Consider the following 14,706-nt stretch of genomic DNA (forward strand, 5'->3'; position numbering starts at 1 on the left):
TGTCCTTGTCCCCAACATTTTGGAGGGCACCATCAGTATGACTTCATCTGTGTTTCAATGTAATTGTACCCGACTGTCAGCTGGCCCATAACTAAAGCAGTATCCTCTAGTGTCAGTACCTGTGCTGAACTGTGTCTGAAGTTATGTATCAATATTTACATTTCCTTTATATCAGGAGTGACTGTGCATGTGCATCAGGGTAACATTACCTCAATATATCAGTGTAATTGCTTGTTTTTATTTTTGTCTAGTTCAGTGGTTCTCAGCTTGCTTTCTTCCACTCACATCTTTGGCTTGGCTTCGCGGACGAAGATTTATGGAGGGGGTCAGCTGCAGGCTCGTTTGTGGCTGACAAGTCCGATGCGGGACAGGCAGACACGGTTGCAGCGGTTGCAGGGGAAAATTGGTGGGTTGGGGTTGGGTGTTGGGTTTTTCCTCCTTTGCCTTTTGTCAGTGAGGTGGGCTCTGCGGTCTTCTTCAAAGGAGGTTGCTGCCCGCCGAACTGTGAGGCGCCAAGATGCACGGTTTGAGGCGAGATCAGCCCACTGGCGGTGGTCAATGGGGCAGGCACCAAGAGATTTCTTTAGGCAGTCCTTGTACCTTTTCTTTGGTGCACCTCTGTCACGGTGGCCAGTGGAGAGCTCGCCATATAACACGATCTTGGGAAGGTGATGGTCCTCCATTCTGGAGACGTGACCTACCCAGTGCAGTTGCATCTTCAACAACGTGGATTCGATGCTGTCGGCCTCTGCCATCTCGAGTACTTCGATGTTAGGGATGAAGTCGCTCCAATGAATGTTGAGGATGGAGCGGAGACAACGCTGGTGGAAGCGTTCTAGGAGCCGTAGGTGATGCCGGTAGAGGACCCATGATTCGGAGCCGAACAGGAGTGTGGATATGACTACGGCTCTGTATACGCTTATCTTTGTGAGGTTTTTCAGTTGGTTGTTTTTCCAGACTCTTTTGTGTAGTCTTCCAAAGGCGCTATTTGCCTTGGCGAGTCAGTTGTCTACCTCGTTGTCGATCCTTGCCTGCAATGAAATGGTGCAGCCGAGATAGGTAAACTGGTTGACCGTTTTGAGTTTTGTGTGCCCGATGGAGATGTGGGGGGGCTGGTAGTCATGGTGGGGAGCTGGCTGATGGAGGACCTCAGTTTTCTTCAGGCTGACTTCCCGCCGAACATTTTGGCAGTTTCCGCAAAACAGGACGTCAAGCGCTGAAGAGCTGGCTCTGAATGGGCAACTAAAGCGGCATCGTCTGCAAAGAGTAGTTCACGGACAAGTTGCTCTTGTGTCTTGGTGTGAGCTTGCAGGCGCCTCAGATTGAAGAGACTGCCATCCATGCGGTACCGGATGTAAACAGTGTCTTCATTGTTGAGGTCTTTCATGGCTTGGTTCAGCATCATGCTGAAGAAGATTGAAAAGAGGGTTGGTGCGAGAACGCAGCCTTGCTTCACGCCATTGTTAATGGAGAAGGGTTCAGAGAGCTCATTGCTGTATCTGACCCGACCTTGCCGGCGTCATACACCACAGGTGCACTGTGGTTAGTAAGGGATTGCTTAAGGTGGTATGTGGTGGATTAAACAAAAAGGGTGATAATCACTGGTCTAGATTTTATATTAGCAAATATAGTACGGTCACAGCGCCAGCGACCTAGGTTCAAATCCCGCACTGTCTGTAAGGAGTTTGTACTTTTTCCCCGTGTCTGCGTGGGTTTTCCCCAGGTGCCCCGGTTTCCTCCCACCCTTCAAAACATACCGGGAATGTACGTCTATTGGGTGTAATTGGGCGGCGCGGGCTCGTGAGCTGAAAGGGCCCATTATTTCAATTTAAATACAGCAAACGTTTAATTTTCATGCTTGGACTTAGGTTCATGTAAAGTACACGGCCAATCATGGAAAAGGTCTGACTCAACAGCACTTGGTAAAAAGCACAGAAATTCTTCCCAGTTATCGGCAGTAAGGAGAATGACATCATCATCAAACTACTGGAGCACATAGGCTCAAGGTAAACAGAAAGCAGATGTGCGTGAATGTTTCAACAGCTGGACAATAGTGAGCCTTTCCACTGCAAATGGGGATCTGTACATGCACATGGGCCATGGGCAGGGCTGGCTGAGTGGGGTGTGAAACAGGAGCATGTCGTCATAGAATATAGAGCATAGAACAATATAGCAGTACAGGTCCTTCAGCCCTTGATGTTGTGCCAACCCATATATTCCTTCCAAAAAATGTACTAAACCCTCCTTACCCTGTAACCCTCTATTTATCTTCCATCCATGTGTTTAAGAGTCTCTTAAATGCCCCCAATGTTGCAGCTTCCATCACCATCCCTGGCAAGGCATTCCAGGCTCCCACAACTCTCTGTGTAAAAAAAACTTACCCCTGATCTCTCTCCTAAACTTCCCTCCCTTGTGAGTGGAACAAATCACCAGTGAGTTAAAGAGAGGTCAGTGGGCATTAGGGATTAAAACATAGAGTGTGTGTGTGTGTGTGTGTGTGTGTGTGTGTGTGTGTGAGACAATGTGAGCACATCTGTGTTTTTGTGGTGTTTGTGTGTGCACATATTTGTATGTGTCAGCATATGTGTGTGAGTGCGCACACGCGCTCTCACTTATGTGTATGTGCATGAGTTTGTGTGCGTGCGCGTGTACATGCATATGTGTATGTGTTTGTGACTCTGTGTGTGTGTGTGTGTGTGTGTGTGTGTGTGTGTGTGTGTGTGTGTGTGTGGGGGGGGGGGTGGGAGTGTGTGGATGATGGAGGAACCAGTGTTGGAATACACAGTGAGTGTGGGGATGCTACAGGAGACAGTTTGGGGATACTCAGCCTGTGTGTGAGGACAGGAGGTGGTATTGGAACAGACCACCCGTGTACGCGGTGCTGCTGTCTGCCCAGGGTGATGTTTCATGTGATGTTTTGCAATGGAGACTTTCCTCCATCCACACGCTTACCCATCAAAACTGTAGCGTCAATGTGAACTCAACCTCAATGTGGCGTGAAGCCTCATCCCACTCTCAGCACAAGCTCTATCCTCTTACATTTCCCCAATGGTGATATTTGACATTCAGGAAGTGGAGGTTCCTCTATTGGATTACACCACTTTTAAATCTATTACATAACCTTCAGCTGCCACCAAGCCCTGTGAACACAACAGGAAAGAGCTGCTCTCTCAAAGAATAGCAGCTCCCTCCGTCGTGTAAAGTGGGGGAAAGAATAAAGATCAAGTGTAACTGAAATTGGATTCAACATTGTATTAAATGATGCATTGATTATATGGTGATTTTTTCAAACATACTTTTATACAACACCACCTTCCCTAGAGTCAGCTTAAAAATAGCTATTAAATATAGACATGATCCTGCCTAGAGTTCCCAGGTAACCCCATCCTCGCATTTGGTTGAGAGGTGACCAACCTTGCAATTTAAACATACAGCATGGTAACAGGGATTTCAGCCCATGAGTCCGTGCCGCCCAATTAACCCACCCCTCCCCCACCCCCCGGTAGATACTTGTGGGTCGAACTGGCCTGTAACCGTGTCTAAATTAATAATTAAAAGGCTGGCAAGAGTGTAGAGGGAGAGGAAGATTGGGCAGCCTGCAAGGTAACCTGAGGTGGAGCGGGGTGTGACCACCGGGTGCCACTGAGGGGGGAAGAACATTGAAGGCGTGGACCACAAAGCCCTCCTCCCGACCAGAACCTTCTCTCGAGAGGTGGATGTTGATTCATTTTGTCAGTCTTTTGTTTGCACTATTCAGACTTTGCTTTCTGAAGCAAGTGTTGTTAAACACACAGTTATTTCCCGTCCGTGGTTTTAATCAGTAACCCTATCCCTTTCAGAAGTCCCCCAATCAATTCTCAGTGTTGTTCTCCTGCCCCTCTCCCCATCTGTGTCCATCTACGGTCTCCCCCCTGCCCCTTCTTCTCTCCTCCCTCCCCCACCACCTTTTAATGCAGCTGCTTGTCGGCTTTTGGCTCATATCTTGACAAAGGGCTCAGGCCCCAATCTTTGGCTCCTATGGGTGCAGTTTCTCCAGCAGCTTTGTCCGTTTACCACCTCCCCTCCCCCCTTCCACTGGTCTGCCCCCCAACCAGCCCACTTTCAGGAACTGAAGAATCATGTACTTTTGGCACCTCGGTAAATTATTGTGGTTTAACATTTACTTATCGAATGGAATCAGACCGTGCCCCACTGCTCTCCCCTAACTCATCCCCACACCCCAGCTCCCACTCTGGATATCACTTCATCTGAAGACCTTCCATTCCTTTCTCCATCGTGAGCTGCCAGCTGAAGTGGTGAATGTGGGCTCAATTTTAACATTTAAGAAGAATTTGGACAAGTACATGGATAGGAGGGGTATGAAGGGGTGCTGATCAGTGAGACGAGACATAAAAATAGTTCAGCACAGACTAGAAGGGCCAAATGGCCCGTTTCTGTGCTGCAGTGTTTATCCAATTAAATGGACCTGAGTCAATCACCTTTCTTCTCCACAAAGTTGTGCATCTCTCATCACAAGGTGGCATGGTTGGCTTAGTGGTTAGCACAACGGCTTTACAGCGCCAGCAATCGGGGACAAAGGTTCAAATCCTGCACTGTCTGTGTGAGTTTTCCTCCCACCGTTCAAAACATACCTGTGTGTAAATTTGGCAGCACAGACTCATGGGCCAAAATGGCCTGTTACCATGCTCAAGTTTAAATTTAAACATTTTAAATTTTAAAAATTTAAAACCCAAGCAAAGTGTGGGAAAGGAGTTGGGGTTGGACAGATGGACTCCAGCAAATGTACCCTGCAAGAGTGTGCCATGAACAACTGACTGGACCGCTTTCTGTTTGCAAGGTCTCATTTAGCTCTCTGTCGCATCTACTCCACCCTTCTCATTGGTATCCCTTCCCATTCCTTCCCCACCGCAGATGCTCCCAAAGTCTTTTCACCCACAGACCACTCAAGGTATTCCTTTATACGAATCGCCTACAGACCCCCAGGTATCAGCAAATGACAGGATGTGAGATCTAAATCTCTCTCATCATCATGGCCAAATCATGGATAGATTCGGTATGTCACCAAAGATTCTCATAAACTTCTACAGGTGGACCGTGGAGAACATTCTGGCTGGTTGCATCACTGCCTGGTACGGAGGCGCCAACTCTCAGGACAAGAATAACTCCAGAGGGTGGTTAACTCGGCCTGTGACATCAAAGGCACCAGACTTCACTCAAGCGAGGACATCTATCCTCAAGGACCCCTACCACCCAGGCCATAACCTCTTCACTCTGCTACTGTCAGGGAAAAGGTACAGGAGCCTGAAAACGAGCACTCAGCAGCACGGCTTCTTCCCCTCCACCATTGGATTCCTAAATGAACAACGAACCCCAGACACTGCCTCACTTTGACTTTTTTTGTACTATTGTTTGATTTATATAAATGTTTGCACTTTGATGCTGCCGTAAAACAACAAATTCCGCGACACGTTCAGGGCCATAATTTCTGATTCTGGCCTGCTCCAGCAGGAGAACCTCTCCCAAAGCCGGCGGATCGAGGGCATCGTAAGGAAGCCACACTAAAACTGCTGCTTTCTGAGGAGATTTGGCATCCATTGAATATTGGATTGAACTTCCACAGACCACCAGTGGGGTAGGGGAGGGGGTCTGACGACCTCGAGCCCCTTCCCAGCCCTCACTGACACAACCTTTGCTTTGTTTTAATGGGACATTTTTTTGACCGGACTTGTTTTGTCATCAAATTGTTTGTTTTGTTTTACTTGTCACTTGTTTGGTCACATTTGCTTTGACTGCATGGCCAAGGACTGCCTTCAACAAACCGATGGACCCCAGGTTGTCAGCAAATGTCAGAGTGAGAGATATAAATCTATTTCATTGCCATGGCTTGCCCAATCAGGAGGGCCTCTCCCAACACCAGCAGTTCAAGGGCATCGTAAGGAAGACACATCGAAACTACTGCTTTCTCAGGAGATTTGGCTTGTCGTCGAATACCCGATCGAACCTCTGCAGGGGAACCACGGGAAGTACATTGACTGGTTCCACCATGGCCTGGATTGGAAACTTGTGTGCCCAGGAGGTGATGCGAAAGAAAAAGTTTAATGAATATGGTTAACAAAGGGTTAATGAGTTGGGTGAGAAAATAGTAACATGGTGGGAATGTGACTGCCCTGTAACATGACCTGCCCTGTGCTGTACCAGATAGTAAATAACACCACAAAGAATGTAGTAAAGGTAAATAAACCAAAAGTAAGGACCCCCCTGACGTTTCCCAGCCATCTGCAGACTCCACAAGGGAACGTGTAAAAATAAAAATCGCTAACTATGTGAAACTCATGTGAAACATGTAGGGTCGCACTCAGACCCCTGTCCAAAGGTGTATAAAAGTGGGGTGACCACTCCGTATACTTTGAGTGGGGCTCAGTGTAGAGAACGAGTTTCTGAACTCTTTCTTTGTACCCCTCACCCCCGCTAGCGCAATCAAGGCTTAATAAAGAAACCGTTGTATGCTTAATTGGTTCTGCAGTGTTCTGCTGTTTGTTTTATTACAGCACGGGCTGACTTCCACAGCTGCAGAGAGTGGCAAACCAAGTCAGGTCTATCATGGGCTCTGACCTCCCATCCACTGAAGACGTGAGGCACTGCCTCAAAGAAGGCAGCCAACATCATAAAAGATCTCTATCACCCTCATCTCAATGGTATCTTCAGGCAGAAGTTCCAAGCACCACATCTAGGTACAACAATAATTTATTTTCGACAGCTATCAGGCTCTTGAATCTCTCTGTACAAGTCCCAAATCATAAACTACTCTTATCACCAAAAGATATGTCTGCACAGCTTAACCGTCATTTTCTTTTCATGCCTTGACTTCAACTGAGAATATTTATCTGGGCTTTTATATTTATTTATTTTTTGACTTGGCACATTGTGATAATTCGATTTACACCATTTTAGATGGTGTATCTTATTTACCTGTGGCAAGGAAGAACTTTGGTGTAGTTGTACTTATGTGCATGGCAATAAACTCTCATCATTATCTCAGCAGAGACATTCACTTCACAAATAGGTTCTTCAGCCCATTGAATCTGCACCAATCATCAGTCACCCACACGGTAATCCTGCCCGAATCCCATTTGGTTCCCCCCACATTGCCGTCTGCTCCCCACAGATCCTACTGCTCAACTGTACCTGCTATGGGCCACCTACAGTGGCCAATTAATCCACCAGCCACACATCCCAGGATAATAGCACTCCAGGGGAAGTCCATCACAGGGAGAGCTTGCAACCTCTACACACACAGGGCCCAAAGTCAGCATTGAACCCTGGTCCCCAGAGTTGTGAGGTAGCTGCTCTACTACCACCAAGCCACTCCCAAGGGTTCCAAGCCTGTTCAGTCTTTTCCTGGCAGTACTCTGACCAGAGTCCACAGCTGCAACAAAACCCAATCTATTTATTTTTTCGGTTGCAGACGGAAGATTGTGTGAATTTCCAGTCATTGCTATTCATGTACATAGCTCTAGAGGTTAGGGAATACAGGAAACATATGGTGTTGTGATTACTTTTAGAGAGTAAGAGAATTTAAAAAAGAACTTACATGTTGAAACACAGTTGAACTGTGAGTGAGCAAAAGTGAAACAGGGTATCTACAACGTCAAACTCAGAGACACGTAATGTGCAGACTTAGTTGCCTGTTCTCACACGGGATCATTCAACAAAAAGGTTTAACAGAGAACATAGAATAGTCCAGGCCCTTTGGCCCACAATGTTGTGCCGACCTATGTATTCCTACCAAAATCAAACGAAAGCCTTCCTATTTCATAACCATCTATTTTTCTTTCATCCATTTGCCTGTCTAAGTGTCTCTTAAATCCAGCTTCTACCGCCACCCCTGGCAAGGCAACTGCAACTCTCCATGGAAAAACCATATCCTTGATATCTCCCCTAAACTTTCTTCTCTTCACTTTGTATGGATGCCCTCGAGTGTTTGCTACTCCTGCCCTGGGAAAAAAAGTCACTGGCTGTCTAGTTTATCAACGCATCTCTGTTAAGTCACCTCCCATCCTCCTTTGCTCTGAAAAGTCCCAGATCTGCTAACCTTGCCTCATATTTTCCAATCCAGGCAACATCCTGATAAATCTCCTCTGCCCCCTCTCTATAGCTTCTGCATCCTTCCTGTAATGAGGTGTCCAGAACCGAACACAATATTCTGTGTGGTCTCACCAGAGATTTAGAGAGCTGCAACATTACCTCACGACTACTGAACTCAATCCCACGACTAATTAAGCCCAGCATCCCATCAGCCTTTTTAATTCTCCTATCAACCTGTACGACAACCTTGAGAGATCTATGGATTTGGATCCCAAGGACCCTCTGTTCTTCCACACTGTTAAGTATCCAACCATTAACCATGTTCTCTGCCTTCAAGTTTGATCTTCCAAAATGCATCACCTCACACTTCTCCGGATTGAACTCCATCTGCCCAACTCTGCATCCTGTCTAGATCCTGTTGCAACCTATGACAACCTTCAACTCTATCCATACCATCCCCAATCTTCATATCATCCACAAACTTATTGAGCCATCTTCACCAAGGCCATTTAGAAATATAATAAAGAGCAGGGGTCCCAGATAAGATCCCTGCGGAACTCCACTAGTCACTGAGCTCCAGGCAGAACACCTTCCACCCACTATTACTCTCTACAGGAGAAGCCAATTCTGAATCTACAAGCCAAAGTTCTGTGGATCCCATGCCTCATGACTTTCTGAATGAGTCTCCCATGGGGGGCCTTGTCAAATGCTTTAATAAAATCCATATAGACCACATCTACTGCCCTTAAAATGTACATAAATGGAAGAGCCAATGAGTTTGCACAGCAAGACCTCACAGACTGATACATCCTGGTGATTTTGATTGAAAACTGAAGTCACCATTGGCAATAGCCAGACCTTTGTCCCTATTCAAGGTACAAGAGAAGTTGAGATGAATTTTTGATGCCATGCACAGATGCCTTGCCTCGCCTGCCTCCTACCTTGCCAACCCCCCCACCCCCACCACCCTTCCCTTCCCTTGTTGGCATTTTCTCACACTTTGATGAAGGGCTGAAGCCCAAAATGTCAGTTCTGTATCTTTGTTTTTGCTACACAAAGACATGCTGAGCTTCTACCGGCATCTAGTATTTTTACGATGCACCAACATTCCTTCTTGCTCCAGATCCAAATCTAAATGTGGGTTCTATTAACTGATGTCAGCCCATGCAACAAAAAAGGGTAATACAAATTAGCTGGGGTTTTCTGGAGTTGAAGGGAAGGACAGAAAATCTACCGTGACTGATTGCTGACCCAAAGAAGCACCAGGTAGCTGTCATTAAACAAGACTGGCTTTCTACTGTTTTAAAAGCACAAGGTTGGAGAAACTCAGCAGGTCAAACAGTGTATTTTATGTAGCAAAGATAAAGATACAGAACCAACGTTTCGGGCTTCAGCCCTTCATATTATTAGCAAAATGTAGGCAGGCACCTCATTAAAATGGTGGGGAGAGAGCTACCTCTGCACAATCCCACAGGCAGGAGGGAATAGGTGGCTAAGGAAGGGCACATCAGCAAACAGGGGGAGGGGAGAGGGTGGCTCCGTGAATGGAGAGGGAAGGGGGTGGAAAGCTGGAGGTAAGAAGACAAAGGGAATGGGGGAGAAGGTGGCTCTGGTTTCCCAGTGCATGAGGCCATGGACAGGCATGTTAGTTGGGGAGGGGTGAGAAGAATTGAAGTGTTCAGACACCTATCCCAGAGATCCCTCTCATTGATGTAGTCAGAATGAAGGTGTTCAGTGAAGTGATCTCCCATGTCTCTCTGTTGTAGAGAAGGCCACCACGGGAGCACCAGATGATTCACAAGTGAATTGTTGTTCGGATGGCCCTGTGGCCAAGTTCAACCATGGGTAAAAAATCCACAGTTGATCATCAGGGGAGCTCTGTCTGCTGCCGGGGGGCAGGGGTGGGGGGGCTACATTGTTGATGATTTTCATGTACAGTGGTTTTCAAACTTTTTCTTTCCACTCACATACCACCTTAAGTAATCCCAATGCCATAGGTGCCCTGTGATTAGTAAGAGATCACTTAAGGTGGTATGTGAGTGGGAAGGGAAGGTTGAGAATTACTGCACTAGACCCAATTTTTACTGAAATATTTTCTTGAGAAAAATTGTCATTGGCCCATTTCCTTTGCAGTTATGAAACTATGCAAATAACGAGTCAATTAGTTCTGTGAGTGGAAAGAAAAAAGTTTCAAAACCACTGATATGGAACCATAGAACATTAAGAAACAGTGCCCTTTGGCCCTTCTACACTGTGCTGAACCATTTTTTGTCTAGTTCCACTGACCTACACCCAGTCCATAGCCCTCCATACCCCTCCCATCCATGTACCTGTCCAAATTGTTATTAAATGTGAAAATCGAGTCCGCATTCGCCACTTCAGCTGCCAGCTCGTTCCACACCCCCATCACTCTCTGTGTGAAGAAATTCCCCCTCATGTTCCCCTTATACTTTTCCCCTTTCATCCTTAACCCACGTCCTCTGGTTTGTATCTCAGCTCCCTTCAGCAGGAAAGCCAACCTACACAAACTGTATCCTCTTCATAATTTTAAATGCCTCCATCAAATCTCCCCTCATCCTTCTACATCCCATTTTGAATGGGACATTAAAGCAAGGTCTCAGATGGACACTGATCCCCTCCCTCCTCTTACATGGCCAAGACATCCCTCGATTGACACTGATGCTGCTGGCCACAGGTGTTGGTCATAACCTGCTGGCTGAATTAGTGGCCGTCTTTCCCAATCGTCATTCTCATCTCGAAATACATCCTCTGTTCATTATGCCTCCAGGAGAGCTCAATCTCACAAGTACCACTAACAAAAGTGGCAGCTCGTTACTGAGCTACATTGGCCGTAGAACACTCTCAGATGCCAGTGGTGCTAGTTAAATGCACGTTTATTCTTTCCAATATTTAAAATTCCTCTTATTCCTTTACTTTATATGGCTGTATGTTAGAGCTGACCTGCTTGTATATGACCCCTCTCACTGTTCTAGACATTATGGGACAAATAAATTTAAAAGTTTTGAAACTCTGGAATAATGGAAAATTATTCAGAAATATAGATTGAACAGTGGCCAATTTTCCTTCTAATCAATTCAATATCAAACTTTTAATCCTTGCCTTTCCCACCCAATTTAATTAGTGATTGAATTAATTTCTGTTGTGATCAGTAACTTTTTTTAAATCTAAACCCCCCCCTCGCTAGAGCCACAAAGAGAAATGTAATGACCGCAAGATTGAATGAGGATGGCATATTCTAATACATCTAAAAAAAAACCCTTGTTGAGGAAGCTAAATGGTTACCAGAAATAATAAATGGGGTTCGACTTTCTCTTGGACGAGCTTCGCTGTCCCCGCCCTGCACTCAGTTAATGAATAAGTAACGTTGGTAACCAGGAGTTTATCTTGATCCACCCCCCCCCCCCCACTTCCCAATGACACACAAGCGAAACTCTCTCGTTGCAATCCAAAGGAAAAAAAACCACCCATTCCCCCCTCCCCTCCTCCCCCCACGCGCAAGAACGAGGAATCTTCACAGGTCACGACGTTGAAATAAATGATACATGGTTACACAACGAGGGCAGCCACGTCCACGAACGGTTAGTGGGATCAAAGTGGAAACTCTCTCAGGCACCATCCATTTTCAGAAGCTACTCCCACGCAACTAGCGTGTACATTTGTATCTGCTGAACATCCAAGAATAGAACGAGCAAGATGCGACCAAAATAAAATCCTTTATCAGTCCGGGGGCGACAAAAACAGTCTTCTATTCAATTTACATGACAAAAATAATGGCAAAATACAATTTGAATTACAATTAAAAGAAAATTCTGGATCTCCCTTCAATCTGTCGGTGTGTATCTAGCCGCCAACCCACCCACCACGGTTCAGGGTGCTGAGTGGAATCGACATGCAGACTCTGGGCCCGGGGGGTAGAAGACTCCAGCGTTGTGCCAAGCCCTAGTACCGTGGCTGCCAGGATGAGACGCGGGAGAGAGAGGGGAGGGGGGGGGGGGGTGGGGGAGGCACACGCAAGAGAGAGAGAAAAAGGGGGGGAGAATATAGAGGGGTGAGAGAGAGGAGGGAAGAGAGAGGGAAGATAAAGACAGAGAGAGAGGAGAAAGGGAGAAGGAGGAGATAAAAGCAGAGAGAGGAGAAAGGGAGAAGGAGGAGATAAAAGCAGAGAGAGGAGAAAGGGAGAAGGAGGAAATAAAAGCAGAGAGAGGAGAAAGGGAGAAGGAGGAGATAAAAGCAGAGAGGAGAAATGGAGAGGGAGGAGATAAAAGCAGAGAGAGGAGAAAGGGAGAAGGAGGAGATAAAAGCAAAGAGAGGAGAAAGGGAGATAAAAGCAGAGAGAGGAGAAAGGGAGAAGGAGGAGATAAAAGCAGAGAGAGGAGAAAGGGAGAAGGAGGAGATAAAAGCAGAGAGAGGTCATACAACAGATTCGTCACTGTACCTTCTAATAAGAATTAGCTCACAAAGCATCCAAGTTGTGAACCGCTCGTGGTTTCTAACTCCACAATATATACAGATTTCTGTGTACATTGTATGGAGGTGTTTGTTTTTCAGTGGATCTTGGCTGTGTAAATCCTGGAATGTCTTGTATCTTTTTTTTCAGGTTGTCATCTATGCTGTGCCTAGTGTTATTGTACCTTATTCTTCCTTATTGCCGGGAATTGTGGGGATATGTGTTAGTAGGTCGCTGGTTGCATAACACCCACTTAACTGCCTAGTCACGTTTGAGCGCTCTCTCTCTCTCTCGCAATAGGAAGGAAAGCCCAGGCAAGAAGCCAAAAAGACGAGAGGAGGAAAGAAGGGGGGGGGGGGGGGGGTACTGACTCCAAGTGAGACACATACAACAGAGTGGTAATGAATTCAGAACTGAAGCGAGGAGCTGTTTATAAATAGCCAGTGCAGACAGTGGCTGGTGATCAGCTACCTCACGCAAAGGGCATGGAGGGATAAATCTGGTGAGATCTCTCAGTCGCTCATGTGGCCCATGTGAGAGAGAGAGAGAGAGAGAGAGAGGGGAGCGAGCAAAACCCTTTGTGATGGCCCTCCGAATATTTGTTCCATCGTTAACGCAACTCTGCCTCCCCTAGGGATTGCTGCCTGAAACCCCGGACGAAAGAGATCTCTTCGTAGCCCAACAATTAAAAAAAACCCACTGGCTTGCAGGGACAACAAAAAAAGGCGACAGGCCTCCTCTCCTCTCCTTCCCTCTCTGGTGTAATACAGTGGCGGGGGGGGAGGAAATATCCCTGTTAACGGCAGCCAGGTTGGAGTTATCCCTTCAATTAACTTACCTTTGACCTACAGTGAAGTTTGGCAGCCAAAACCAAGGTACCTGTGCATTGTCGGTGCCGAGCAGAGGAAGGAGTTGAAGCTCAGTTCACAGGCATCGTGGGGCTCCTGGCCAAGAATCAGGCGGCCCAATGCCAACAGCTCACAGTCGTGAGGGCATTTCCCATTGCATTAACCAGACAGTGCTGTTTTGCAACTGTTTTATTCATCAATGTATGTAATAAAGATATGTATGTAATAAACCTCACAAAGATAAGCGTATACAGAGCCGTTGTCATACCCACACTCCTGTTCGGCTCCGAATCATGGGTCCTCTACCGGCACCACCTACGGCTCCTAGAACGCTTCCACCAGCGTTGTCTCCGCTCCATCCTCAACATCCATTGGAGCGCTTACACCCCTAACGTCGAAGTACTCGAGATGGCAGAGGTCGACAGCATCGAGTCCACGCTGCTGAAGATCCAGCTGCGCTGGATGGGTCACGTCTCCAGAATGGAGGACCATCGCCTTCCCAAGATCGTATTATATGGCGAGCTCTCCACTGGCCACCGTGACAGAGGTGCACCAAAGAAAAGGTACAAGGACTGCCTAAAGAAATCTCTTGGTGCCTGCCACATTGACCACCGCCAGTGGGCTGATAACGCCTCAAACCGTGCATCTTGGCGCCTCACAGTTTGGCGGGCAGCAACCTCCTTTGAAGAAGACCGCAGAGCCCACCTCACTGACAAAAGGCAAAGGAGGAAAAACCCAACACCCAACCCCAACCCACCAATTTTCCCTTGCAACCGCTGCAATCGTGTCTGCCTGTCCCGCATCGGACTTGTCAGCCACAAACGAGCCTGCAGCTGACGTGGACTTTTTACCCCCTCCATAAATCTTCGTCCGCGAAGCCAAGCCAAAGATGTAATAATAATATGGAATAATGTAATGTTGATACCGATCAGGGATGGGAAGGAGTAAAACACTGTGATTCAAGTAAAAACACAATGCAGGAGAAACTCAGCAAGTCAAACAGTGTACTTTATATAGCAAAAATATATAACCAGCATTTCCGGCCTGCGCCCCACTCCCGTGCCAACGTGTCTGTCCATGGCCTCGTGACCCGCCAAACCAAGGCCACCCATAAATTGGAGCAGCAACATCTAATTTTCCATCTGGACACTTTCCAACCAGATGGCATTAACTTCTTCTGGTAGCCCACTCCCTGTTCTCCCTCCTTTCCCCATCCCTCTGTCTTCTTTCCTTCAGATGTTCAACTTCTCCATTCACAGAGCCATCCCCCCCACCCTGTTTGCTGGTGTACCCTCCCTTATCTAC

The 14,706-nt window shown here is 46.9% G+C and overlaps 1 protein-coding gene across 3 annotated transcripts in view; it reads right to left on the reverse strand.

Annotated features, from left to right (window-relative positions):
- LOC138758403 (uncharacterized) overlaps nucleotides 1-13,553 on the reverse strand; it is a 30,166-nt gene extending 16,613 nt beyond the window's left edge. The window contains exon 1 of one of the 3 annotated variants that reach the window (XM_069927266.1): nucleotides 13,433-13,553. The gene's annotated coding sequence lies outside the window, so the exon portion shown is untranslated. Of the gene's footprint in view, nucleotides 1-12,541; nucleotides 12,809-13,391 lie in introns of those variants that run through there. The other 2 variants (XM_069927265.1, XM_069927264.1) reach the window with 2 other exon arrangements.
- Between the last annotated feature and the right edge of the window lie 1,153 nt (nucleotides 13,554-14,706).

The sequence above is a fragment of the Narcine bancroftii genome, chromosome 3 (genome assembly GCF_036971445.1).
Source record: "Narcine bancroftii isolate sNarBan1 chromosome 3, sNarBan1.hap1, whole genome shotgun sequence".
NCBI classification, from domain to species: domain Eukaryota; kingdom Metazoa; phylum Chordata; class Chondrichthyes; order Torpediniformes; family Narcinidae; genus Narcine; species Narcine bancroftii.